The 26063-nt window shown below is 41.8% G+C and overlaps 1 long non-coding RNA gene across 1 annotated transcript in view; it reads left to right on the top strand.

Annotated features, from left to right (window-relative positions):
* The first annotated feature begins 3209 nt into the window (after window positions 1-3209).
* Window positions 3210-26063, top strand: part of LOC118602842 — a 63008-nt gene continuing 40154 nt past the window's right edge. The window contains exon 1 of the long non-coding RNA XR_004950887.1: window positions 3210-3909. This is a non-coding gene — a long non-coding RNA (uncharacterized LOC118602842). The remainder of the gene's footprint in view (window positions 3910-26063) is intronic.

Genomic DNA, 26063 nt, shown 5'->3' with positions numbered 1-26063 from the left:
TTGAGCAAGGACAAGGTGGGGAGTAAATTGGTTTAATATTATCCTAAGTTTACACACTCGTGCTAGAAATCTGGAGGAGTACAGGAAGAACAAGCTTTGAGAGGAGAAAATGACTTGCCACTGTCCTGAGCCTGACCTATGACAGACTTCTTTGGGTTCCTTGAATGTATGGCATCCTCTCTTAACTTAGGGCTTCTGAACACTCTGTTCCTGCTCCATGGAACATTCCTTCACCCTCAAATCTCCAAGTGGCTAATTCCCCATTTCCTCCAAGAGCCCTTCTTGATGCCCTAACCTTGGTGAGAAAGCCTCTTTGATTTTCCTATAGTAGCCTATTTCTTTTCTTTACATGCCTCTCATTCAGGGTTGTGGAATACCTGTCTTTCCCCATTCAGCCTGTCATTTCCGTGAAGGCAGGGACATGTCTGTCTTGTTCACAACTTCATTCTCAATACCTTGTATTTTGGTTGGTGAAGGGCAGTGCTGACAAAGAGACACATGGCAGGCACTCATGCTGGGTTTGAGGCATTCGGTGGTCGTCACTGGAAATGGGAGTTGGCCAATAGTTTTGATCAGGGTCCATTCAGATGTGATGCAAGGCAGTGAGGTCATAGTGGGGACAGGTGATGTGATCTTTTAGAGGCCTGGATAACTCTAGACCAGTGGTTCTCAACCAGGGGCGATTTTGCCTCCCAAGGACATTTGGCATGTCTGACATTTTTGATAGTCATGACTGTGTGTGTGTGCGTGTGTGTGCTTTTGGCCTCTAGAAAGAAGAGGCCAAGGATATTCCTAAACATTCCATAATGCACAAGACAGTTCCCCACAACAAAAATCATCCAACCCAATGTGCCAATAGTGCCAAGGCCGAGTAACCCTCTTCTAGAGATGGGCGAGCCAATTGGATAGCTCAGTGCCCATTTGGGCCATGGCTGCTATAGTCCAATTAAGTAAGAGCAAGAGAAGCTTAGTGGTTGTCACAGGAAATATGGACAGGACTTATGATGTACAGCCAGGAACCACCTTGGACTGGGCCTCAGTCAAAGGCCCCAACACCTTGGGCAGTATCTCCTTAACTGAACTCCCAGCCGTAAGCCCAGCAGGCCCAGCCTGGCCCTCGCCTCCTTCTGACTCATCCATTGGGTTTCTCTCACTCTTTGGTGGAAGCGGCCACCACACTCTCTTCCCACCCCATCTGCCTCACTGATTATTTTCAGCTTGGCTTGCAGAGGCTCAACGCTGCAATTACACCCCAACCTCAATGGCTCCTTCTGAAAATAACATTTGGGTCGAAGAAAACCTCAGTCTGGTGGGCTGGATTTTATACTAAACAGTTAAAGAGTGGGTGTGGGCACGGGGTGGGGGGTGGGGCAAGAGAGTGGCATGACGGTACAATTAAGCAAAGACTATGAAAGAACAGAAAAGGAAGTGAAGTGAGGGAAGGGGCGGTGGTGGTAAGGGCTATTGCAGAAAGAAAATATATCTAAGGCTGGGGTCAGCCATCTTTTAGAAGTCCTAGTTCAAGTCTTCATTTATGCCTCTAATTGAAGGTTTTGTTTGCTGAAATGCCCTCCCTCCTCCCCCCCCCCCCCAATCACAGAGGCCTGGGAAATTCATGTCTGCCTTGGGCCAGAAGAATTAGTCTATGGGCATACCAATCTTCATCCAAGCTAGTAACCAGATTTTCCAACCCCAAAATAGGAGCCACATGGTTTGACATAGGATTTTTGTTCTCATTCCAGGTGAGAATGGCAGTCTGGGAAATGTAGTTTGGTGGTGCTGATAGGCAGTTCCATGGCTTATAAATGAGAACAGATAGAACCTTCAAAGTAGGAATTTGAAGGAAATCAGAGATTTATTGGTTACTTTAGTACAGAGAAGGAAACACTAGAACTGAGAACCTTTGTCTCACCCAGGGAGAGTGGGAAGGGGAGACTTAGGGGTTGAGAAGAGAAATACTTGGAAGCATCGTTTGGATTTCAAGGAGGCAGAGATAAAAAGGCTGTTGGAGATGAGATTTGGAAAATAGGCAGGAAGGAGTTTCACACATTAGTTAAGAGCTCAATTCTGGAGTTGGCCAGACTTAGGTTCAAATGTGGACTGACTAACCACCTGGGTGATCTCCAGCAGTAACTCAGCCTCTTTGGATAGGCCACCAGTATAGACTCTAGAGTGAGGCTAGTAGAGTTTACATACTGACTCAGTGATCTTCGGCAAGTTACTTAACCTCTCTGTGCCTCATTTTTCTGTAAAATGAAAAAAAACACCCACCTTCTAAGGTGTAAAAAGGGCTTAGAATAGTTAAAGTGTTTAGAACAGTGCCTGGGACATTGGCAATCACTCAACATATGTTAACTATTATTAGTATTACCTCTGGAGTTTTTCTCCAAATGTAATAGGCCAGAAACTTTTAGCTAACATATTTTTTATTTGAATAGTTATGAATTTATTTTCAAGTGTATTAAAATATGCGACTAGCACATCAAAGCTGTGGTTTCACTAATGTTATTGCTTAGGGCAAGGTTATGTAGAAAAAGGGAGTAGATTTAAAGTTAATTTAAAGAATAAGGAAAGTAAATAAAATAAAGTCAATGAAAATATATAATATAGGTGGAATGTGGCTATGAAAGAAAATCATGTAGGCAGTACCTGAACTGCTGAAAAATTTTGCAAATAACCTATGTTGCCATGTTTCCTTCTGCTAATAAAACCTTTTAAGGCACATGGGTGGAGAAAGCAGGTGAGGAAGGTACTGACCAAGATGCTATCCAAACTTTGTCTCTTTCCTCCTCTATAACCACTTTTCCTCCCTTTTTGGGAAATCGGTACGAGGGCCTAGGTAGGTACGCAAGGAGGCCTGAAGCTCTAATGAGATTTTGAGCCTTGACAGCAGTGTGGATTGGAGGTGGGGTGCGTAGGGAAGGGATGCTGAATTCAAAGGCACAGCAGCTCTGGAAACCAAAAGCCAACTCCCCAACTTCGCTTTCCCGTCGCGTTTAGGGCGATTCGAGCCTTTCTGATTTTTTTTGGAGCACTGGGTCAATCAGTCAGCCAATGCCTCAGGAGAAGTTTAATTAAGCTCAGATCGCCGGCGCGCGCTGCCAAAGGTCTCTCTGCCCGCCCCGCCTCCAGCACAGTGGTGCAAAGCGTTTTCCCCGCCGGGCCCGCAGGCCCACGTCCCGGCGCATGCGCGTCGGCAGGGCGCCCAGCGCCCCGCGGCAGGCTTGGCTCTCAGATCAGCGTTGCAAACTGTTGCATCAGACAGCAAGCAGGCCGCCGGGCCGCCAGGGTTTCTAGGAAGATAGGAAGGGTTTGAGATCCTCTGTGGTCGCTTGGGAGTGCTGGCCGTCACTCACGGTGTTTACACGCTGGTAACGGGATCCCCTGAAATCTCAAGCTTGGGCTAGTCCGGAAGGGCCTTAGCCACAGGTGAAATTCGCTGAACTGCACTGCTCCTGCTCCACCCACCTCACGGCCCCGGGCTGGATCAGCTGAACTGAACTCGGTCGGCTTTATTAATGGCATGGGCCCTGAAGGAATGAGCTGGGTTTGATTTCTCTTCCCAAGCACAAGAATGCCCCTGTGGAATTTCTCACTCTGTGAAAGTGCAAAACTAATTTCCCCAGACAAGTGCTTGTTGCCGGTTCCCAAAAGGGCTTGGACAGATCCCAGCAGGAATGCTCAGTGGTTTCCAACTCTCTTCACTCCAGCAGCTGGACACGCAGACACTGACCACCAAGAACTTCGTGGTGGGTGGACTCGGCTTCCACAGATAGGCTTTCTTTTTGGCATATCTCAGACCCCCATGTTATGGAGACTTTGGACATGAGCCAGAGAATGCAAAACCACGAACTCATGCAGATACCACACATAACGAGTTCTCTAGATTCAAGTGGTACTGCAACTCAGGTAAGGAAAAGTTATACCCCTTACCCTGTCATCCTTCTGGTCTCTGGGCCATTGCCTTCCTCCAGAGGAGAGAAAATAATGCTACATCTAGAAGGGATGGGACAGTCTTAAGGGGTGGGATATTCATGAAGAATAAGAGTACCGATTTGGAATCTACTTTCTAAAGGGATTTCCAGGGACATAATCGGAATACTACGGTTCAATCCTCTCTTCATTATTTTGGATGGGTCAAGACCAAGGTCATTCAATATTAATAGGTTTTCCAAAAAGACAAAAACTTGCAATTTACCTTAAGCCTTCTGTCTTTTCTAGGGTGTCGATGTTAAAAATCTATTCCATTTGAATAATCTCGAAAGCTAAAACAGGCCTAGTGTTCTTCCTTCCCCCCATTATTGTGAATCACTCAATCCCAAGATTCAATTTAAAAATGACCCGAAAAACTCATAAGCATTATCCAACACATCCTTAGTTAGTCACTGTTTAAACTAACATTTCCCTTTGAACAGTGGGGTATTATGGCACCACGGGCTTTTTCAGTGTAGTAGATGCTTCATAAATGTGGCCCAAGACATTTCAGTCATCAACAGTTATCTTGTGAATTGAAGGAGTGACAACAAGAAAAGGATGGAAAGGAATGTGGGCAAGTGCTGGAGCTGGAGCATTTCCAGGCCCTGCTTCTGAGGGCATATCAGGGCCCAGACCTACTGCCAAATGGGTGTCACCAAGGTGGTATATGGGATCAGAGGGCGTGGTCTCAGGAAGCTGCTGGGAGCTGATAGAATATCAGGTATGTCTGAGCAGTAGCTCTCACCTGAAGAAGCAAGTCATTTACTATTGTGGGGCCTCTCTAGGCATGAAAGTTGGAGCCATGAGGTCAGGAGCCAGGTGGGAATAGGAGAAAGTGAGCTCATAAGTTCATGTTAGATTCTACGCTGTACCCCTGGACCTACAGAGAGTGGGCTCTCAAAGCATGTTGGTAGAATAAATGCACTGAAAGAACGAGGGAAGTAGCAGAGGGAGGAAAGGTCAGAGTAGCCCAAGGATTCTGTAGGAGGAAGCGTGGGATGCCCCGGGCTCTCATGTGTTGAGTAAGAGGGGAATTCTTCTAGTTCAAAGATATAGGGCAAGGGACTGAGAACTGTAAAGTGACAAGTCTCATGTGGTCCCTTCTGCCTTGGTGTCCCTGTTTGGAAAAGCCTCCAGTTGGTGATTCCAAAGTGTGCAGTCATTCTGTTTAACCAGGCTTAGTGACATCATCAACGACTGCCCTCACCTTGACTGGATTCCCAGAGCATACTTCTGGAAAAGTGAGGGGTCTGAGGGAGGGTGTGTGACTAAGATCCAGAGGACAGGAAAATCCCCCAGAAGCCACACTTTAAAACCATAAGCAAAGTGGTGACCCAGATGGTTAGATGATGCAGACATAGACTAACAGTGTGATTCGTTTTCCATTTTTATTGGGCACTCACAGATTCTAGACACTATACCGAGCCCAAACCCAGACAAAGCTCCCGTTCTAAGAGCTTATGATCTAAATTCCTTGTGGAAAGTCTGTCTTTGAAATGTTTGAGGCACCTCATTTAATCTGCATTTCCATTTCAAGTCATGTACCTCCTTCCTGAAAAACCCACCACATTTAAAGTTTGTAGCTGGCCTTCCTTCTGTTTTTGCTGTTTACGTGCCAATTTAAAGAGTGGAGAGAGCCACATTAGTTTTAAAATAAAACACAAATAGCAGAATGAGGCTTGGTTAAAGTAAAAACCACAGAAGGGATTTTTTTTTCCTCTCATACTTTTCAGATTTTCCTAGAACCACCTTTATTTCCTCAGAGCCCAGACATAGAAAGTGAGTGGGCCTCTCCGGATGCTCTTCCAAGAGAAAGCTGAAGCCTCACGTTTGTTCTCTCATTGCACCTTTAGGTTTTGTTTTTCTTTTTAGACCACTGAATCCCGAAAGAGGGCTCAAAAGCTATTGAAGCCCCTAATTCACATGTGGTATTTCCAAGTGCTCTGAGTAGATAGATTTTGGTTTGTTTTTGCATGATGTGTATCTTATCTCTTCTGTTCAACTGTATCAGCTTGTACATTCTGGGTGATGGGAGCATGACTTTAAAGTCACATTCTCCTGGTGGAGTCCCAGCACTGCCACTTAGCAGTTTTGCGACCTCACCTGTCAAATGAGAATAATGAGGCACACCTCTCAGGGCTGCGGTGACGATTAAGGAGTCAAGACACAGAAAGGGCTCAGCCCAAAACAAGCACTTAGTACACTGTGGCTATTATGAAAATAGACCCTTTCATCTATCTGCTCCTTCCTTAACCATCCTTTCCTGCTATTTTGGAGAAAGAAGGAAAATGATCTATTCCAAGTGGATGATTTATTCCATGAGGAGAGAGAAAGCCAAGTTTGACCTGCAAACACCTGGGCCTTTTAAAGGGATGGGATCAGTGTTCTTGCCTCTCAGCAAGAGGTGATTAAACCAGCAGTGCAGGGCCTGGGGAAGCTTGGGAGGCCGATGGTGGGTTGGCAGGAGCACAGAAGATGAAGCGTGATTAGGAAAGCAGACCCAGAGCCTAGGTGAGGGGTCAGAGGGGCGCCAGCCATTGGGACAAACCGTTTCTTCGGCGTAATGAGTCTATGGGTCTGCAGGTCGAAGCTAGCCCGCCCAGGGGTCTGGTGACTGTGGGACCCGAAGCGCGTGACGCAGCGCCCTCTGCCGGCCGCTCAGGGCAAGTCATCAGCCCCGCGCCTGCCCGCCGCTCTGCAGGTGGGACCCGGGATCCCTCCCGCTGCCTCCGCCCCCGCTCCATCCCTTCTGAGCGCGGTGCTGCCGGGTCCCCGACCGGATTCTTGGAGACGCGTTTCTATCTGACGCCTGCGGGCAGAGCAGAGACGATGCTCGGAAACATTCGATTCACACCTGGGGATCGGAGGCCGCGGAATCCCACCCAAACTCCGCAGAGGCTGCGCCTCTTGGGACCCGGGGCCAAAGCTTGCTGGGCTGTCGGAGGCAGTTTGGAAGTGGCATCGCTTATGGCCAAGACCGCGGGTTCTGCGGACAGAGAGGAGCCCTCGGTTCGCTTTCCTCCTCATCCATTTTCCAGCTAGGTGACCTTGGGCAAGGTACTTAAATTTCCATGTGCCTTAGTTTCCTCATCTTTAAGATGCAGAGGATGATCCCGACCTTAGTGGGGTGACATGAGAAGTACATGGGATCAGACAGCCTGGGTTGGAATTCTGGCACTGACATCGGCTAGCTGTGTGCCTGGGGCAAGTTACTTAACCTCTCTGTGCCCTGGTTTTCTGCAAAATAGGGATAATAACGGTACTTACCTCCGAGGGTTGTTGCCTGCAAAGCGCTTAACACAGTACCTGGTACAGAGTAAGCGCTCAATAAATGGTGGCTATTGTGGTTGTTGTCGTTATTATTGTTCTTAAGACCGCTGAACACGCGAGCAGAACTCTAGCTGGCTGCTATAATTAGTCTCTTTCTTGGGTCCAGCTATTTCTTTCCGGGCATTGTTAAAATCTTTTACCATGCGCTCACGTCCTTACCAGTAGCCAAAGGACAGCCGGCCTTCCCGAATTTGGAAAATCGAGGTTCCCCTGGAGGAGGGCCAAGGACGCGGCAGAGGGCTGCAAGAACCGGGACCTCCCCGGAGGACGCCCGTACCTCCATTAGCGCGCGTCAGAGCCGCAGTGACGTCGCCAGGTCCGCGGGAGGTGGGGAGGAGGGGCCTAGATACGCGGGGAGCCTGGGGTGGCGGGGATGGCCCGGGTGGCCCGGCAGCGCGGGTGCTCTGCGGTTCCCAGCGGCTGCGGCCGAGGCAGCCTGAGTTGCCGCGGGAAGGTCCCTGCCTGGGCTGGCTCTGCAGCGCCTGCCGGAGCCGGGCGCGCTCCGGCTGCGCCTGAAGTCTCGCAGGGAGGCCGGAGATGTTAACATCTGCCCCGGGCCTGGGGTCCCGCAGTCCGACGCGGGGCTGACCTACCAGCAGCTGGTTAGAGTCTGCGTGATCCTTCCCCTCCTGTTCTTCAACCCCCACCCCATTCCTTATCGTCCCGCAGCGCCCCGCTCAGCTTTTTCTTCCCCTGCCCTCCTTCTGGACCAACTCATTTGCTGTGCTTGGTTAATACCACCCACAGGAGGCGTCTCCCGCTCCCAGCTTTGCGTCCGCAGCCCCGGCGCGCCCATCCTGTTGTTTGCCCGACAGTTCCACTTGACTTGCCCTGCACGAACCCCCAACTCGCCACGTCTCGCTACTATTATTGTCCATCTCAGTGATGGCACCGAGACCCACCCTATCATCCCAGACACCTTGCCTTCCCTCCTAATTGCCTTCCTTCCTAAATACCTCTCTAGGCACTCTTCATTCTTTATCCTAATTCCGGCTGGCCTGGTTTAAGCTATTAACATTCCCCTCAAAGATCTCCTTGTCTGCACTCCTGCCTCCTTCACATCCGTCCTCCACACACTGCTTGAGCAGCTACCTACAGCCCATGTCTGGCCAAGCCTCTCTTGGCTTTAGGCTGCCCACCCAGACTGGGACCCCAAGGCCTCTGCCACGGACATGATGGTCTTCCATTTTCTACCTAACACTCCGTATAGGACCCCACTGGGACCACAATACCGAAGGTTCCTAGCGTCTATTATTGTTGGGCCCTATCCAGGGAATTTGCATCTCATCTCCCTTCCTCCCCTAATTGGCTTCCTCTTACTCATTCTCCAACACTCATGAGGTGAGTCACCTCTTTAAGGATGCCTTCCCCCATTCCACTATCAGGCTGAGTGAGGTATCTCTGGCCTCCCAAGGCTTTCTGTCTCTACTGCTTTCATCATATTGGGCATAAAGACCTGACCCTTCAAGATGACCTATGAGGCCCTGCATGGGCTGTGCCCATCTCCACCTCTGCCCCCCCCCCATTCAGTCAAATCCTCCTTTGATAGATCAAAGCATATAAAAACTTACAGAGAATAATATCATTAACACTTGTTTATTCTCCGCTCCTCCCCTACCCCACTTCTTTGCCAAAGTGTAACATTTGCTATATTTTCTTCGAAAAAATTTTAAGGACTTAAAACTTTACAGATCTAGGTGGAGCCCACTGAAGCCATTTCTGTCCTTTCCCTAAGGTAACCACTCTTCTGCATTTGGGGTTTATTATTCCCATGCACACTTTTGTATTTTTACTACTTATATTTGTGCCTATAAACATTTTATGGAATTATTTGGCATGCTTGTAAACTTTGAAGAAATGGCATATATCATTTGCAACTTGCTTTTTTTTTTTCATACGGCATTATGATTTTGAAATGTATCCACACTGATACATGCAATTCTAGATCACACATTTTCACTGCTGACTAGGGTCCCATTGTCCAAGTTCACCATGTTTTACTTACCCATTTCCTTCTGGAGGGCATTCAGCTTATTTCCAGTTTTTGTCATTGTTGTTGTCTTCAGAAACAGTGCTACAATTAATATTTTTATACCCGTCCCCTTGTGTGAAAATGAGCCATCTGGGTAGATACTTGGATGTAGAATTACAGGGCTCAGGTCATGTGAAATAGCAGCTTCACTCGGCATGGCTGAAAGGCTTTACAAAGTGGTGGTACCAATTTACTCTTTGATAGCAATATATGAGTTCCCATGCGTGGCATCCTCAACAACACTTGGTAATGTCAGACTTTAAAATTTTTGCAAAGCCGATGGGTGCGAAATGGTTATTTCATGTTTTAATTGGCAGTTCCCTGTTTACAAGATAGACTGAATATACTTTCATTTGTTTATTAGCCATTTGTCTTCTGTCTTTTTTGAATTGCCTCTTGGTTCACTTGATGGTGCTTCTATTGGATTCTCTCTTATTATGTGTAGGAGTTCTTTATATATTCTAGATACTAATCTTTTGTCAGGCTGTAGCTCATCTGGTGTCTTTTACTCTACTAAATTGCCAGTTTAAATATGTGTGAATGATTTGGTTAATTTCTGACTTTCCCACTAGACCATAAGCTCTGTGTGAAGATGGACCAGGCCCTGAAATTAATATGGTCTGTAACACATACCAGTAATTCAATAAATACTTCTGGAATGAATTGTATTGACATTATTCGACTTTTTATAATGCTTACTTTCTCAGCACTCACCCTCAATGACCCATAAGGCTACAAATTCCTTAAGAGCAGGATTATGGAGGGATTTTATTCACTTTTGTATCTCTGTCTTTGTATCTATTGCAACATAACACTTCTGGCACAAAGTATATAGCCAATCATTTTTGTTTGATTTATTATTTCCTTTGAGCATTTTCTTTCTTTCTTTTTTTTTCTTTCTCTTCAACCCATGTTCTATCTCTAAGCCCAGTTTTATTATCTATAAAATGAATGAATAATAAAAACCTCCTTGGCTATTTGTGAGAATCACACAATATAGTATATGCAGGTAAGTAGAGCAGTGCTTAGCACACAGTTGGTACTCAATAAATGGTGACTTTTGTTATTCCCAAAATAATCATTTTGGTGACTATAGATAAGCTCTGTTTGATTTTAACAGACAAAGTTCTTTTAGAGAGAGAATAAAAGTGAACTTCCTGAAGATCTGGTGAGCGCGGTTTTTTTTTTTCTTCCCTTTATTGGCATTTGACCTACTACATAAGGCTCAGTCCCAACATGATCTCTGAAAAGCATCAAATATCATTCTTCTCCTTTTCTTTTATAAATTCCAGACATATCAAAGGCATATGAACCATACATAGAATTCAAACCTTTAAGTGGAAACATATAAAGGCCAATTCCACGTCTTTGGCCAGAAGTCAGAGAGCAGAAAGGAGGTCTGTCAGTGATATCAGGGGTGGGAGCTAGTGGCTGCAGCCAGGGACAAAAGCAGAATTCTTACATCTGTTTCCTACATCTGCCATTGATTGTGTGACCTTTGATCTATTTATAAAATGAAGATAATAATTCTTGCTTTTTCTGGAGGTTGAACTTTATTAATTGCTCATCTTTAAATGCTTAGAGATCCTCAACGTGAAAGGCAGTTGGGCCTTATTTAAACAGCTCTCCCAACAAGTAAATGGTCTAGCAACATCTGTCGATACAACCCAGGAATCTGATCTCCATGTTACAAGAAAGTGAGGTTCAGGAAGTGGATTTGATCACCTTGAGTTGTAAGTTGCCAACAGACAGGGAGAACCCCCTTTATCTCTGGCTTCGAGCTTGCAGGAATGAGGAATCTCAGGGCAGCCTCATTTCATGAAGACGTAACACTGCACAGAGGCCCCTCATCTCCAGGGTTTCATCTCTGCCTGAGGAAAGCAGGTGGCTGCGCTGATCCACTGCCATGTGAGCCCACCAGAGAGAATAAAGCCACAGTGCTGCTGGCAGAGGTCTCTCCCCAGAAGGCCCTAAAGGAGCTTTGCTGGGAGATGTAACCAGAGAAGGTGGTCTAAACCAGAAAGCAGCATTAGTAGGCCCTTTTAGAGGCTGACCTCTTCAGCTCAAAGATCTGGGAATAGACCAGACAGAACGAGATGGGGAGGGCTGAGATCTCTGTGTGACAGCTCCTTAGAGTAGCCTCTGAGGGTTAAGCTGGCCCCTACTGTGGCTGCTGGAACCAGCAATAACACGTGGTAGTTCAAGGAGCCAGACCAGGCTTTGAAATCCAACTGCAAAACCTACCAGCTGTGCAATTTGGTTACTAAACCTCTCTGAGCCTCAGTGCTTCAGCTGTGGGCGGGGATAATAATAACACCAACCTGTCAGAGTTAGTAGGCAGATTAAAGGAGAAAAGACATGTGACAGTGTGCCCCTGGTGGAAGAGTTTCAACCAATACTCATTAAAGAGATTAAAACACTAAAAAAATCATTTGAGACTGAGCAAAGCTCACCCCTGTTACTTTTTAAAACAATTTTCTTTCTCTTTATTCTTAAAGTGTTACTCGTACTTGATAACAAACGAACAGCAAAACGTAGCAGTGGAAAACGAGCATCTCTGCCATTGGAACCTAGTGTCACCCATTTCTCTTCCCTGGAGATAATAGATATTCCCAAGTTCTTGTGGGTCTTTCCGGAGATATTCTCTGCATGCATGAGGGGTTTTGTGAATTTAAAACTGCCTCCTTTATACACAGATAACATCCTATATATGTTCTACTTAGACTTTGCATTTTTTTTTTCACTAAACAATGTATCTTGAAATTAATTCTCTTTCAGTATATAGAGGTGCTTCATTCTTTTTCAGGCTGCACAGTAGTACCTTTATTTAGCTAGTCCTCTACGGGTAGACATTTAGGTTTGTATTCGTTTTCTATGGCTGCTGTGACAAATTACTACAAATCTAGTGGCTTAAAACAACACAAATCTATTACCTTATAGTTTAGAAGTCCGAAATGGGTCTTGATGAGCTAAAATCAAGGTGTCAGCAGGACTGTGTTCATTTGAAGACCCTAGGGGAGAATCTGTTTCCTGTCTTTTCTACCTTCTAGAGACCACCTGCATTCCTTGGCTTGTGTCCTTTTCCTTTATCTTGAGAGCCAGCAAACTAGATTGAGTTCTTCTCAAACCACATCACTCTGACTCTCTTTTTCTGCTTCCTGCTTTCACTTTTAAAGACTCTTGTGATTACATTGAGCTGCCTGGGATAATCTAGGATAATCTCCCTATTTTAAGGTCAGCTGTTTAGCAATCTTAATTCCATCTGCAACTTTAATTCCCCCTTGCCATGCATAGTTACAGGTTCTGGAGATTAGAATGTAGACATTTTGATGTATGTGTGTGTGGGGTGCATTATTCTGCCTACCACAACAGTCTTTCTTGTCTTTTGCTGTTATGAACAGAACTGATAAATGTCTTTGTGTAAGTGTCATTTCTTACCTGTGATTCTATATGTAAGATAAAGTCTTACATATATAGAAGTGGAAATGGACTATCTGTGTAAATGGTATGTGTTTTAAAAATTTAGGAAGGGTCAAATTTTGCTCCAAAGGGATTATACCAATTTACACACCTACCACCAATGATTAGTGCAAGGTTTTAAAAAAATTAATAGCCTTTATATTTTTAGAGCTGTTTTAGGTTTACAGAAAAATTGATCAGAAAGTACAGTGTTCCCACAGACCTCCCTGTTCCTCCACAGTTTCCCCTATTATTTACATGTTGCGTTAATATGGTCTATTTGTTACCATTGATGAATTGATGTTGATATATTATTAGTAACCGAAGTCCACTGTTTACACTAGAGCTCACTCTTGCTGGCTACATTCTACGGGTTTTGACAAGTGTGTAACAACATATATCCACAGAACAGTTTCACTGCCCTAAACAATCTTCTGTGCTTCACCTAATTACCCTGCTCTCTCCATCTCCGAACCCTAGCAAACACTGATATTTTTACTGTCTCCATAGTTTTACCTTTTCCAGAATGTCATATAGTTAGAATCATGTAGCATATAGCCTTTTCAGATTGGCTTTTCTCACCTACTGATACACATTTAATATCCCTCATATTGTTTTGTGGCTTGATAACTCATTCCTTTTAATTGCTAAATAATATTCCATGGTATGAATGTACCAGATCGTTTGTCCATTCACCTATTGCTTTCAAGATATGTCAATTATGAATAAAGTTGATCCAAACATCAGTATGCAGGCTTTATGTGGACATAAGTTTTCAACTATGCCAATTTATTTTTCACAGCTTTGAACATGCAGTATGTTAGCAAACTTTTTCATCTTAGCTAATTTGATAAAAAAATGGTAACTAATTTTAATGTACATTTCTTTAGTTAAGAATAGAGTTTGATATCTTTTCATATTTATATTTTCTGGAAATGGTTTGTTCATGTTTATTTTTCTGTTGGCTTGCTTTTTCTTAGTGATAAATACTACCTTTTCATATAATAAGGAAAATTGGAAATGTGTTATATTTTAATAAATATTTTGTCCAGTTTATCGTTTATTTTTAATTTGTTCCGTGTAGAAATTTAAAATATTTATTGCCCCTCACCCTTCGGAGGCCTTTGTGTTTTGTCTTGCCTCTCCCACTCTGAGATTTTAAAAATTCCTCCATTTAATTTTCATGTTTTTTAGTTTTACTTTTTACATTTAAGTCTTTGATACATCTAGACATATTTAGGTGAAAGGAGCAAGGTAAAGTTCTAGGTGTTGCCCTCTGCCTGCCATTATTAACCCATTAAGGGATATTGTTCCAGTATCATTTTCCAAATAATCCATCTTTCCTCTTACTGAACATGCCACCTTGATTATATACTAAATTCTACTTGGGTAATTGTATCTATTCTGGTCTTTTGAGCTTTTTTGCTTACTAAGGTTTTACATTATTTTTAAATAACAGCTTTATTGAGACCTAGTTCACACACTATACAAATTCACCCCTTTAAGTATACCATTCAGTTGTGTTTTTTTTTTAGCATATTCACAGAATTGAGTAACCATAACTGCTATCTAATTTCACAATGTCTTCATTGCCCCACAAAGAAATCCTGTTCCCATTAGCAATCACTCTACTCCCTTCTGCCCCCAGCTCCTGGCAATTACTTTAATCTATTTTTGGTTTTTATGGATTTGCCTATTCTGTACATTTCATATAAATAGACTTATATGGTATGGGGCATTTTATGAGTGACTTCTTTCACTTAACATAATGTTTTTAAGGTTCCCCCATGTTGTAGCATGTATCAGTACTCCATTCCTTTTTAATGCCATATAATCATCCATTGTATGTCTATACCACACTTTATTTATCCATTCATCAATTGATGTACATTTGGATTGTTTCCAGTTTTTGGCTCTTTTGAATAATGCTGCCATGAACATTTATGTACAAGTTTTTTGTAGACATATGTTTCAGTTCTCTTGGAGATATGTATATATATATATGGCAAATTATATATACATATATATGTATATATATATGTACATATATATATGTACATATATATGGCAAATTATATATACATATATATGTATATATAATTTATATATGTATATAAATTATATATGTATACAAATTATATATGTATATATAATTTGCCATATATATATATAAGGAATTGCTGGATCATATGATAACTAACATTTTGAAGAACTGCCAGACTGTTTTCCAAAATGACTGCACCATTTTATATTCTTAATAGCAGTGTATGAGGGTTCCAATTTCTTTACATGCTCACCAACACTTATTGATGTTTGTCTTTTTGATTTTAGCCATCCTTGTGGGCATGCAGTAGTAGTTTATTATGATTTTGACTTGCATTTCCCTACTGACTAATGGCCTAGGGCATCTTTTCCTGTGCTTATTGACCTTTTGTATATCTCGTTTGGATAAATGTCTATTCAGATCCTTTGCCCATTTAAAAATTAGGTTTTCTGTCTTTTTTATTGAGTTGTAAAAGCTCTTTATATATTCTGGACACTAGTCCCTTATCAGACATATGATTTGAAAATATTTTTTCCCATTCCGTGAGTTGTAGTTTCACTTTCTTACTAGTGTTCTTTGACGCTCAAAAGTTTTTCATTTCGATGAAGTCCAACTTATCTATTTTTTCCTTTTGTTGTTTGTGGTTTTGGTGTCATATCTAAGAAACTACATTATGTTTTAATGTCTGGTAGGGAGTCTATCCTCACTCTCTTATTTTTCCCTCTAGGCTATTTTTTGCATACTTATTTTTCCACGAGAACTTTAGAATCAGCCCATCTCGTTCCAAAAGCGATTCTTTTAGTATGTTTTAAAAACTGGAGTCACCGTAAATATAATGATTTGTGAGAACTGACATCTTTACAGTAGTACATCTTCCTTTGTAAAAAAAAAAAAAAAAAAAAAAAAAAAAAAAAAAGGGTTTACATTTATTCAGACTATTAAGTGCCTCGGTAGCATTCTACAGCATTCTTCTTACGGATTAGGCATATTTGGAATAGTTGTGTTTCATGTTGTTGCTCATCTGGATGGAATCATTTATTATATTTTCTAACAGGTTGCTGATTGCATATAAGAAAGCTACTGACTTTTGTATATTAGTCATATAACCAATCATCTTATTTTATTGATAATGAATCATTTGATTGCTAATTCCTGAGTGAGTTATCTTGGTTTACAGTCATGTCATCTAAAAATAATGATAATTTTGCTTTCTTCTTTCCATGTTCATACTTCTTGCTTTCTTCCATTCTATAATTATATAGGCCAGCACTTCTAGAACAATGTGAAATAATGATAGTGTTAGTGGAAATCTTTATTTTGCTCTCAAGTCTATGGGAAATGTTTACAGACTTTGCAAAGAGGCAGCTTCCAGCATTTCTTTCTGAATCTTTCTTTTATTGTTTCTCTGTCAGGTTTCATATATTGTTATGCTGGCCTCAGAAAAAGAATTTGGAAATTTTCCTGCTTTCTCTTTGCTCTGGAACAATTGAAATAGCAGGTAGAATTCACCCATGAAACCATCTGGACCTGACACTTTTTTTGGAAACAGCTCTTTCAAAACATTGTCCATCTATTCCACGGTATTTAGTATGTTTCAGGTTTTTTTTTCAGTGTATTTTTAAAAACTATTCCAGAATTAGTTGTCATATTTTCTATTTTCCTAGAAAATCATCTCTTCTCTTCAGGGTTTTAAAACATTTTTGCATAGATTGATCAAGGTAACTGTTTATGATTTGATTAATTTGCTCAGTGTTTGTGGTGATTTTCCAACTCTCATTTCTTATTTTCTGTATTGGATTTTTTAAAAACTGGTGGTACGCTTTCTGCTATTTATAAGCCTGTTATATGGCCAATCCGAGGCTGAGGGTCCTACATCATGAATCCCCCAATGCCTAGCCAGTTTTAGTTTTGTTCGAGATGATGTGGGACAGACATTCCTTCCTGTACATGGCTTTCGCTGTGATCTATTGAGTGTTTGCCAGGTGCTGACACTGCTAAGCGCTTTACTTTCACTTTCTCATTTAATTTGCACACCATACCACAAGATAGGTAGTATTGCATTATTCCCATTTTACCAACCAGGAGGCAGAGACTCACAGAGATTAAATAACTCACCCAAGGTCCCACAGCTAGAAGCTGGCAAAGCCGGGATTCTGACCGAGTTTGTCTGCCTCAGGACCCAATCTCTAAGCACAGGGCCTCCTACCCCACCCCACCCCTGTCTGCATTTGCCTTTTACCTCCCCTAGTGTCAGCAACACAGAAGTGGCCACTAACTCAGACTTCTGAGGAGCCTCATAGTGTGACAGCTTCCCCTTGCCCCATCTCTTAGATATTTTCTGAGGACTTCTTGTTGGCCAGCCACGGTGCTAGATGCTGAGAAAACACTCTGAAATGTAGGAAGAAGCTGTGTCACCAGCTAAATTAAGACTCTCATTTAAATAGCAGGAAAAAAAACTCATCCATCAAATAAATCATGGTGCCTTGAGGTACAATCGTAAGGAGAGCCCAGGACTCGTTTGACTCATACATTTGACCCTTAATAGCTGCGTGACCAAGGCTTGCCTCTTCAAGCCTCTGGGCCTCTGTTTTCACATCTATAATATGTGGATAACATCACATATTTTTCATATACAGCCAATGGTGTCTCTCAAGGATACGTAGCAGGGTTTTTTTAAAAAAAGTTTTTCTTATTGTTACCTAAAATAGTGGTGTGTCCTACTGATGGTTTTAGATTTGATGACATACGATAATCACATGGTTGTTGTGAGGATGAAATGAGATGATTAAAGTAGAAAGACCCAGAAAATTCAGGTAAAACAATGCAAGAAGGTTGGCCAGGATTCCAATCCAGAGTCTGTCATCACTACCTTGCTAGGTGACCTCCTGACAAAATACCTCCATGTGTGGCCTCTACATTAACTTCTCTGGTCTTCCTTCTCAGCAAAATAAGAGATTCATTTAATTTATTAATTCAGCCAATATGTCCTGAGTACATTTTCTGGGCCAGACATGGTATCCTTGGGGATGGAAGTACCCGGCCCAGTGAGACGTCTACAGGGAACCAGACTTTCTTTGAGAGCAGTGCTGTGATAAAGATAGACAGGAAGGGTGAGCCAATGTCATGGGGCTCGTCTAGCTTTAAATTCCATCCTTCTAGAACTGGGGAGGAGGGCCAGGTAGGTCAGGTGTATTTGGGGAGGCCATATGGTGTAGGGATAAGTGTGTAGGCTGTAGAGTTGGACGGTGTTGGGCCAGCTCTGTAACTTTTTAGCTGTGTGGCTTTAGGTCAATGACTTAACTGCTCTGAGCCTCAGGAGCCTTATCTATAAAGAGCGACAATAGTCCCTCCCATCTCATAGGTCTGTTGTGAGTATCGAATGAAATGCAGTATGTGAAGCACTCGACTCAGTGCATGGTAGTGATAAGCAACTAATGAGTAGAGGCTTTCTTACTATGCTTCTTTCCTTCCTTTTCCCCTCTCTCCTTCCTTCTCCTCCTTTCTTTTCTTTCTTTTCCGTCTTTCCCTCCTTCCCCTCCTCCTTCTTCCCTATTTGAGAAGCTATAACCAACTGGTGTAGGAACCTCTGGTCCAAACCTTCCCATTTTGTATTTGGAGGTTGGCACAGAAAGAACAATTCTGCCGAATAAACTGGCCTCTCCTGTTGCTGGCCATTGCAGCGGCTCCCACCCTTGCTGGAAGTTTCTGATGTCTGTCTGCCATGACTGCCCAGCAGCCGAAGGGGCTCAGGCAGGGTGTTTTCCTCCGTGACACAGAACCTAAAGTCTATGTACTTTTCTAGGGCCTATGAAAAGGTTTGAGATCTGAAAACAGTTATTGACACCAAAATATGAAAAGGAAACCATAAAGTCAAGACATGTTTAATTAAAAAATCTATAAAATGTAACATTGCGTTAACTGTATAAAGTGTTAAAAATCTGGTGTTTCTTTATATTTGAAAACAATTTTTGTGTTGGATTTTTTTCACTTTGCAAGAGTTCTCAAATATGCATTATCGTTACCGAGAAATTATAGTCAATTGTAAATTAGGCAAGTTATTCACCAGTTGTAAATTAAGTGGGTATGTTTAGCCAGATTTAAGAGCAAAAGTATAAAAAGCCCTTTCAAAAATTTTACAGTTAGAATTGTTAATATGAAATATTTTAAAGTATTTTAAACAATATAAGTCCTCTCTAGGGCCTAGGAAAGTCTTTAAAATGCCTTCTACTGTACTTGAGAGGCCATTAACCTTGTTTTCATTTCTTCTGTTTTTTTTTTTCCTCCCTGGGATAGCTGATCGTTCTAGCCCTTTGTAAGACATCTAATATTTAGAATTTGCAATAATTTTGGAAAATATTCACAATGGAATAAAAATTGCAGGATATTAAACTATAGATCAGTTTGATCTCAAGTAGTTTAAAAAATTCATACATGATTTAAAAAATGACTAGAAAGAAATATACTAGAATGTTAATAGACTCTCAGTAGAACAAATGCATAATTATCTTTTCTTTTTTATAGTTTACAGACTTTCCAAATTTTCTACAATGAAAATGCATTACAATCACAAAAACAATTTTTGGTAGTTAAAAAAAATTTTTTTCTTACTACAGAAGTAATTTATGCTCATTATAAAAAAAAATCACAAAATACATATAAGCATAAGGAGGGAAAAGAAACATGCAAATTCCACCCACTCAGAGACAACCACTGGGTCCTTCCAGACCTTTTTTATGCATACATAAACATTTATATTTTTATCACAAAACGAGATCATTCTGTACATAGTACTGTTTTGAAACCTGCTTTTTTTCCCTCTCATAATGTATATTGAGAACATTATTTTTAATGTCAACAGCACATTTCCACAAGATGATTTTAATGGCAGCATACAACCACATTTTGAGGATGAACCATGGTTTACTTAATTCCTAATTATTAGACATTTTTTGTTGCTTCCCAGTTTTATCTATTACAAATAGTACTGTATGAAAATATTGTGAGCACCTAAGAATCCTTCATTTTCACAAGGAAATCACTGAATACTCTCCAAGAGACATTTACTTTTGAATAATGCCCGCCTCTGAGGATCCTAAATGGTAATCTAAATTACCATATAGGTAATGATTCCTGCTCTAGAGGAGTTCACAATCCAGTGGCAGGAGCCATGAACTCTGCCTGGGAAAGCCAGGAAAGGCTTCATTGGGAGGGGGACATTCAGCTGAGACTTAAAGATTGAGTATGAATTCACCTGGAAGACAGGTGGGGTGAGCAGGGAGCCCTTCATGGGCACAGAGAACAGGACAGTAGAAAATGGGAAGGTGATATTTAATCTAGAGCTGTGATGTGCTGGGTACTTTCACATAAGTTTCCTCATTTACTCCTCACATCGGCTCCGCAAAGGAACCGTTATTATTCTATTTTCCAGCCAAGGAAACTAAGGCTAAGTGCTTATTCAGCTAGAGATAGAGCCAGGATTTGGACACAAGTCATACTTACTCTAAAGTCCAAACTCTTTCTTTTTTTTCTTTTTCTGTTTCCTCTGATGATAGCAGAGTTCTATGCTCACAGGGAAAGGAAGCCTAGTGAAGGTATCATTCCTTTCCTTTTCAACTGATTTTTCTTGGTAGCCAGCATCCCTAGCCATTTTAAGGCCTGCCATGGGAGGGCTGCCATGGGAAGTACTTGCGTGCCGGCCCTCTTTAGATAAGCTTGAAAGGCAGGTGGGAGCATCGAGCTGCCATCTTGGGCATTGTCTTTTGCCACCACCTGAACAAGCCTGTACTCTCTCCTCTGTACCTCATTTATCTTGGCACAAAGACACAGAGTTAGGCTTAGACTGGTGAATTTTGGGAATGGTGAGACTTTCTGTGGAGCAGGCAGAGGGGGAATAGGATGGGACTAATTGGAGGCTGAGGGCCAGAGAGGTGAGCTGAAGAGGTGGGCCATGCTGAGGCACATGTTACTGATGTTTGCTAGGAGAATAACAAGTCGATGGTTCCTTAGGAAGAAGGGTCAGACTGCTCTGTAAAGGATGGTTTGGCCCCAGAGAGACATGTTGGAGAAAACATAATGTGGACCAGAAATAATAATAGCTAACATTTTTTTATTTCCAGACACTGGTCTAAACATTTAAAATATTTTAACTCTTAATCCTTATGGTATAGTGCTATTATCTCAAGGCGAGAAAACTGAAGCACAGAGAGGTTAAGGAAATTGCCCAAGGGCACACAGTAAGTGGAAAGCAGAGATTTAGACCCTACTCTTAACCTTTAATCCAGTTTAGCTCTTGCAAGCTGGAGGAAGACCCATAAGTCTGATCACCAGTGCAGAGCTCAACTCCCAAAACCTAATATACCGTCATGAAATATTATCTACTAATGTATATTATAATAGCATAATTATATACAGTATTATATTTAAAATATACTATTATGATGATATAGAATATTATAATAATATTAATGATTAAATGTGGAAGAGATGAATTTGAACTAGAACAGCAGCATCAGGGTGGAAGGGAAGAAATGTTTCTGAATTAGAATTGCAGGATTCAGTGACAAGATGTGGGGTGAGGAGTGGAAGGGGAAGGTTTTGGGAGGATGACTTGATTTCCAGGATGAGGAGCAGGATGGTGTCGGTTTTATTAATGAGGCCCTGACTGTGGAGAAGGGGGTCGTGGAAGAGAGTTGTGCTTGGGGCATGTTAATTTGAGGGGACTGTGGGCCTTAGCCCTAGCCCTGAAGAGCTCATATAGAGCTTGTTCTTCTGATTTTGATAGCAAAACTAACAGGTTTACAAACTTCTCACATGCTAATTAAGAAACTAATTAAAACCCATCAGTTCTAAAAGGCATATGGTTTATTTAAGGTTGATCCAAGATTGATATTTAGTTAAACAATGTTTTAATAAATCATAAAATGAGTTGGCTCTAATAATACTAGTATGGTTTTCCAATTTACTGGATATGTTCCACATGTGTTTCTTTTCCATTTGAAAGAAATTAAATGTGATAGCGTAGATAAAAATGCTGAATACCACACGATCATTTAAAATTCCATTTTTCTCCTTGAACCCCACACCAACTATGTGGGGCAGGTAAGGTCTTTATCCTCAGTTTATAGACAAAGAAACTAGCATTATTAAGAGAGGTTAAGGGACATATACAAGATGCTTCTGCAGGCAAGTAGAAGAGTTAGAATTCATGCTTAGTTCTCTTCTACTAATGCTATAAACTAAATTATTTCCAAACTTAGCAGCTTAAAACAGTAAATATTCATTATCTCCCATAAGTGAGGAAAACAGGAGTGTCTTAGCTGGGTGGTCTGACTCAGGGTCTCTCAGAGGTTGCACTCAAGCTGTTGGGGGAGGGACTGCAGCCTCTGAAGGACTGACCGGGGCTGGAGGCTCCATTTCCAAGCTCGCTCATGTGGCTTTGGGTAGGAAGCTTCAGTTCCTTGGCCTCCCTGTGGGGATGCTCATGACAGAGCTTTACCCTGACCGAGTGACCCGAGAAAGAGAGAGACGGAGAGTGAGAAAGAGAGAGAACAACCAAGACGGGAGTCTTCTTACAACCTGATCTTTGAAAGGACATCCCATCCATTCTGTCACATTCTGCTCTTTAGAATGGAGTAACTAGGTCAGCCTACGCTCTAGGGGAGGGGACTTCCCAGCGGTGTGAATGCCAAGAGGTAGGGATCACTAGGGACCCTGTTAGGGGCTGCCTCCCATGGGCATATTTTCTACCAGATTCTACCTTTTCTCATTTTCATCTTTGCAGCTACCCTCCACCCTTTACCCTCTGAACAGAAGTACTTTATGAACTTTATAATGTTGTAATGAGACTGGTTTGGGACGATTTATATTTTTATATTTTCTGTAGACAATAGCATTGAACGACTTAGCAAACTAGGGAGTGGAAAATAGTTATAAAGGGATCCAATTACTTTCATTGCCAAGGCAATATAAAATGCAGCATGTAAAAATGGACTTAATTGGTGAAAAATTAATTAGACAATTAAACTTATTTTGCTTAAATACATTTAGTGTTAATTGGTAATCTGACTTGAGGTTTATTTTAAGGTGGATTTGTTATCTTGACTCTGTCCTTTAAGAAATGGTCTCTGTTTAATGTGCCGCAAACACACCTGGTCTTGCTTGAGAAACAGCGTCTAGTTCATTGTCATGGTTCTTCTCCAGATGGGACTGATCCAGGTCAGACTGGCCCACAGGGTAAAAAAGCATTTGCTTTGGAAGCCCCATCAAGAGGAAAATCTTTCGACTGCCTGAGGGGCTTTTCTGGGGAGGCCGGGATAGCAGTGGGAAAGGCATAGATTACAAGTATAAGAATCAGAGACTTCTTCCATTTCTCTGCTGTGACTTTGGGTAAGACTCATGCTGTCTGGGTTTCCTTTTCTATATCTGTAAAATGAGGTGGGGAGAATAGGTAATGTCTGAGGTCATTTTATCCATAAAATTCCATGATTGTCAAGTACAGTGGTCTCTACAGGAGGGATACTCTGCAAGGGTTTTCTTTTTCTTAAAAAAAAAAAATTCTTAGGCTGATTTGTTTGCTAGCATTTATTTCACAGAATATCTTACCTTCTGGTTAAACATAGTTAGCATGGTGTTGAAGACATGTTTATCTGTGTATCCTCTTAAAATCCCACCTAAGTGTTAAGGACAAAGAGACATCGCAGACAACAGATGGGTTGGAAGAAGCAGAAATTGCATGGCCTACAGAGGGAGAGGTCCATGAGGAGCCGAAAAGTTTGCCCTGCAGAATTCCAGGAAGGCGCAGGAATTTTAGGGAGTGACTGAAGGTGGAGTGAAGAGAATTAAGCGGAATTTAATTTAATTTGGCAAGCCCCAGGCACACAGACAGGGCTTCCCATGGTTTTCAGTGCTTCCCCTCAATGTCAACGCTCAGCCGAAGATCACCAGACACATGAGCAAAGCTTCCTGACAGAAGAGATAAACCAAAAAAAGATGAACAAAAGAAACTGACAAGACAAAGAGACAATGCAAGGAACGAAAGAAAAATATAATAATTTTTCTTTGATAGATGAAAAGACACTTATTCAAATTTCTGCTCAAGTGTCACTTTACCAGAGAGACATCCCCCTGGCCACTCTGCCTAAAACAGTATCTTCCATTACACTCTATATCCTCACTCTGTCTAATTTTAGAAAGAGAGGACAGAGAAAGGGTGGGGAGAAAGTTATTAAACTAAGTAAAATGAAAAATTTTCACAGAGCTAAAGGAGCTGAGTTTCCAGTTTGACTGAGTCCCCTGGGTGCTAAGCCCAATGACGGACAAAAGTCCCTACTGAGGCACATCATTGTGAAATTTCAGAACCCTGGAGATAAAAAGCTTCCCTCTGACACAAACAGAGTAGGCTTTTTATAAAGGATCAGCAATCAAAATTGCCTCAGATTGCTCTATAACATCAGAAGCTAGAAGAAAATAGAGCAAGGTATCAAAATCCTGAGGGGAAATGATTCCAACCAAAAATTCTGTATTCAGCTCAATTATCAATTAAGTGTTGAAGGGAAGTAAAGACATTTTTAGACATAAAAGTTTATTTTCCTTGTAATAAACCCAGAAAGAGGACCATGTGGGATTCATGGGTTCCAAATCAGGACAGCAGCAAAGGAAGCTCCCAGGATAGTGGAAAATAGAAGCACCCAGTCCAAACGGTACCTTCCCAGAGGGAGATCTACAAGAAAAAATGAAACGGGTAGATTACCCGAGTTGCTTGGTATGTGGAAATGTTAAAAGGCTGTCAGAAATTCTAAGAAAAGTTATTGTCTGGTATCCAGAAAACTAAGCAAATGAAAAAAAAAAAAGAACTCATTTTTAACTTCAGAATAAACAAAAGTTGTCCAAGAACAGAAGCATATCTTGGTATACCAGCTCAGTGACTAAAAATCATATAATTATGATAAAGTAAACATTAAGTGTTAACTTAAGAAGAAGTTGTAATTACATTGAACAGAAAAGGGGAACAGGTAGCGCTTTAAAAATCTAACTCATTCATCAGGTTGGACAATAGATGATGGGAAAATTCAACAAATGAAGACATAGCATCTAAGCTTGTTTAGATAGATGAAGGTGCATACCAGAAAAAATGTACAAAAGTGGTCAGGGACAAAGAGGAGCTGTTTTCCGTTAAAGGTATATTTAGTAGAATTCAACTTCTTAGACTAAGAGCAGTCATTACTTTGAGAAAAATAAAGATGAAGTTTATAAAGTCTGTCTCTCATGCATGAACGGTTCACATTTATCCCTTCATCATCAGCCAGTGTGAACAGAATAAAATGGCCACCGGAGGTAAGACCTGGCTTATGCTTGCTCCATTCCCTGAGTTTGATTTGAGGAACCTGAAAAGGTTGTCCCGATTGCGAAGATCGCCCCTACTGATGACTGATGTCCCACCATTCTGTGATGCCAGTGGGGAAAGAGAGTAATGGACTGGACTGAAAAGGATTTGGCTTCAAATTTAGTTTCTGCCGCATATTAGCTGAGTGGTGTTAGGAAAATAACAAATCTTCAATATTCCCTGAGCACTCATAGGATTGTTAGACGTTGGGGATACACATCCCAGTCCTGGAGGAGATTAAGGAAGGGGATGAGTTAGTTTCCTCATTGGAATTCATCTCCTATGTGCAGGAGCCTGGTGTGGAGCCTTACTGTTGGACAGGAGCAGTGGTGACTGAGGCTTGAGCTCTGGGTGGCCAGATACACACAGCGCACTAGTGGACTGTGGGATAAAGAGAGGCCAGGTTATGGCATCATGGAGCAAAGGCCCAAACTCAAAGCTCTTGTACGGGGTTGGGGGAGAGGGGAGAGCCGGGGTGGAGCAGTGGTACCTGATTCACCCTATACTGGCTGAGCTATACCATTAGGACTATCTTCAGAGGGCTGGGATTTTAGGATTTGAGAGGTGAGAGCCCTAACAAATATAAAGGCCGCTCACTTCTACATGTTAGCAATTTATAAATCAGTAACATTCTCAAACTGACTTAGTGGGCCAGCAGAGTTACAAACTTCTTATTTGGTAAATAAAGACATGAAAAAGAAACACTAGGAGAAAACCCTCAGCTACCACCTACCATCATTTCACAAAAGGATAGCTTACCATCAGCAAAGTAGGAAAGCTATGATCTCAGAATAAACAGCAGTCTTTTACATTGCATAAAGGTATTTACATTCATGAAAAAT

Source organism: Rousettus aegyptiacus, unplaced genomic scaffold (assembly GCF_014176215.1).
Source record: "Rousettus aegyptiacus isolate mRouAeg1 unplaced genomic scaffold, mRouAeg1.p scaffold_m13_p_5, whole genome shotgun sequence".
Taxonomy (NCBI): domain Eukaryota; kingdom Metazoa; phylum Chordata; class Mammalia; order Chiroptera; family Pteropodidae; genus Rousettus; species Rousettus aegyptiacus.
The sequence above is the reverse complement of the archived record's forward strand: the minus strand, read 5'-3'. Positions and strand labels throughout refer to the sequence as shown.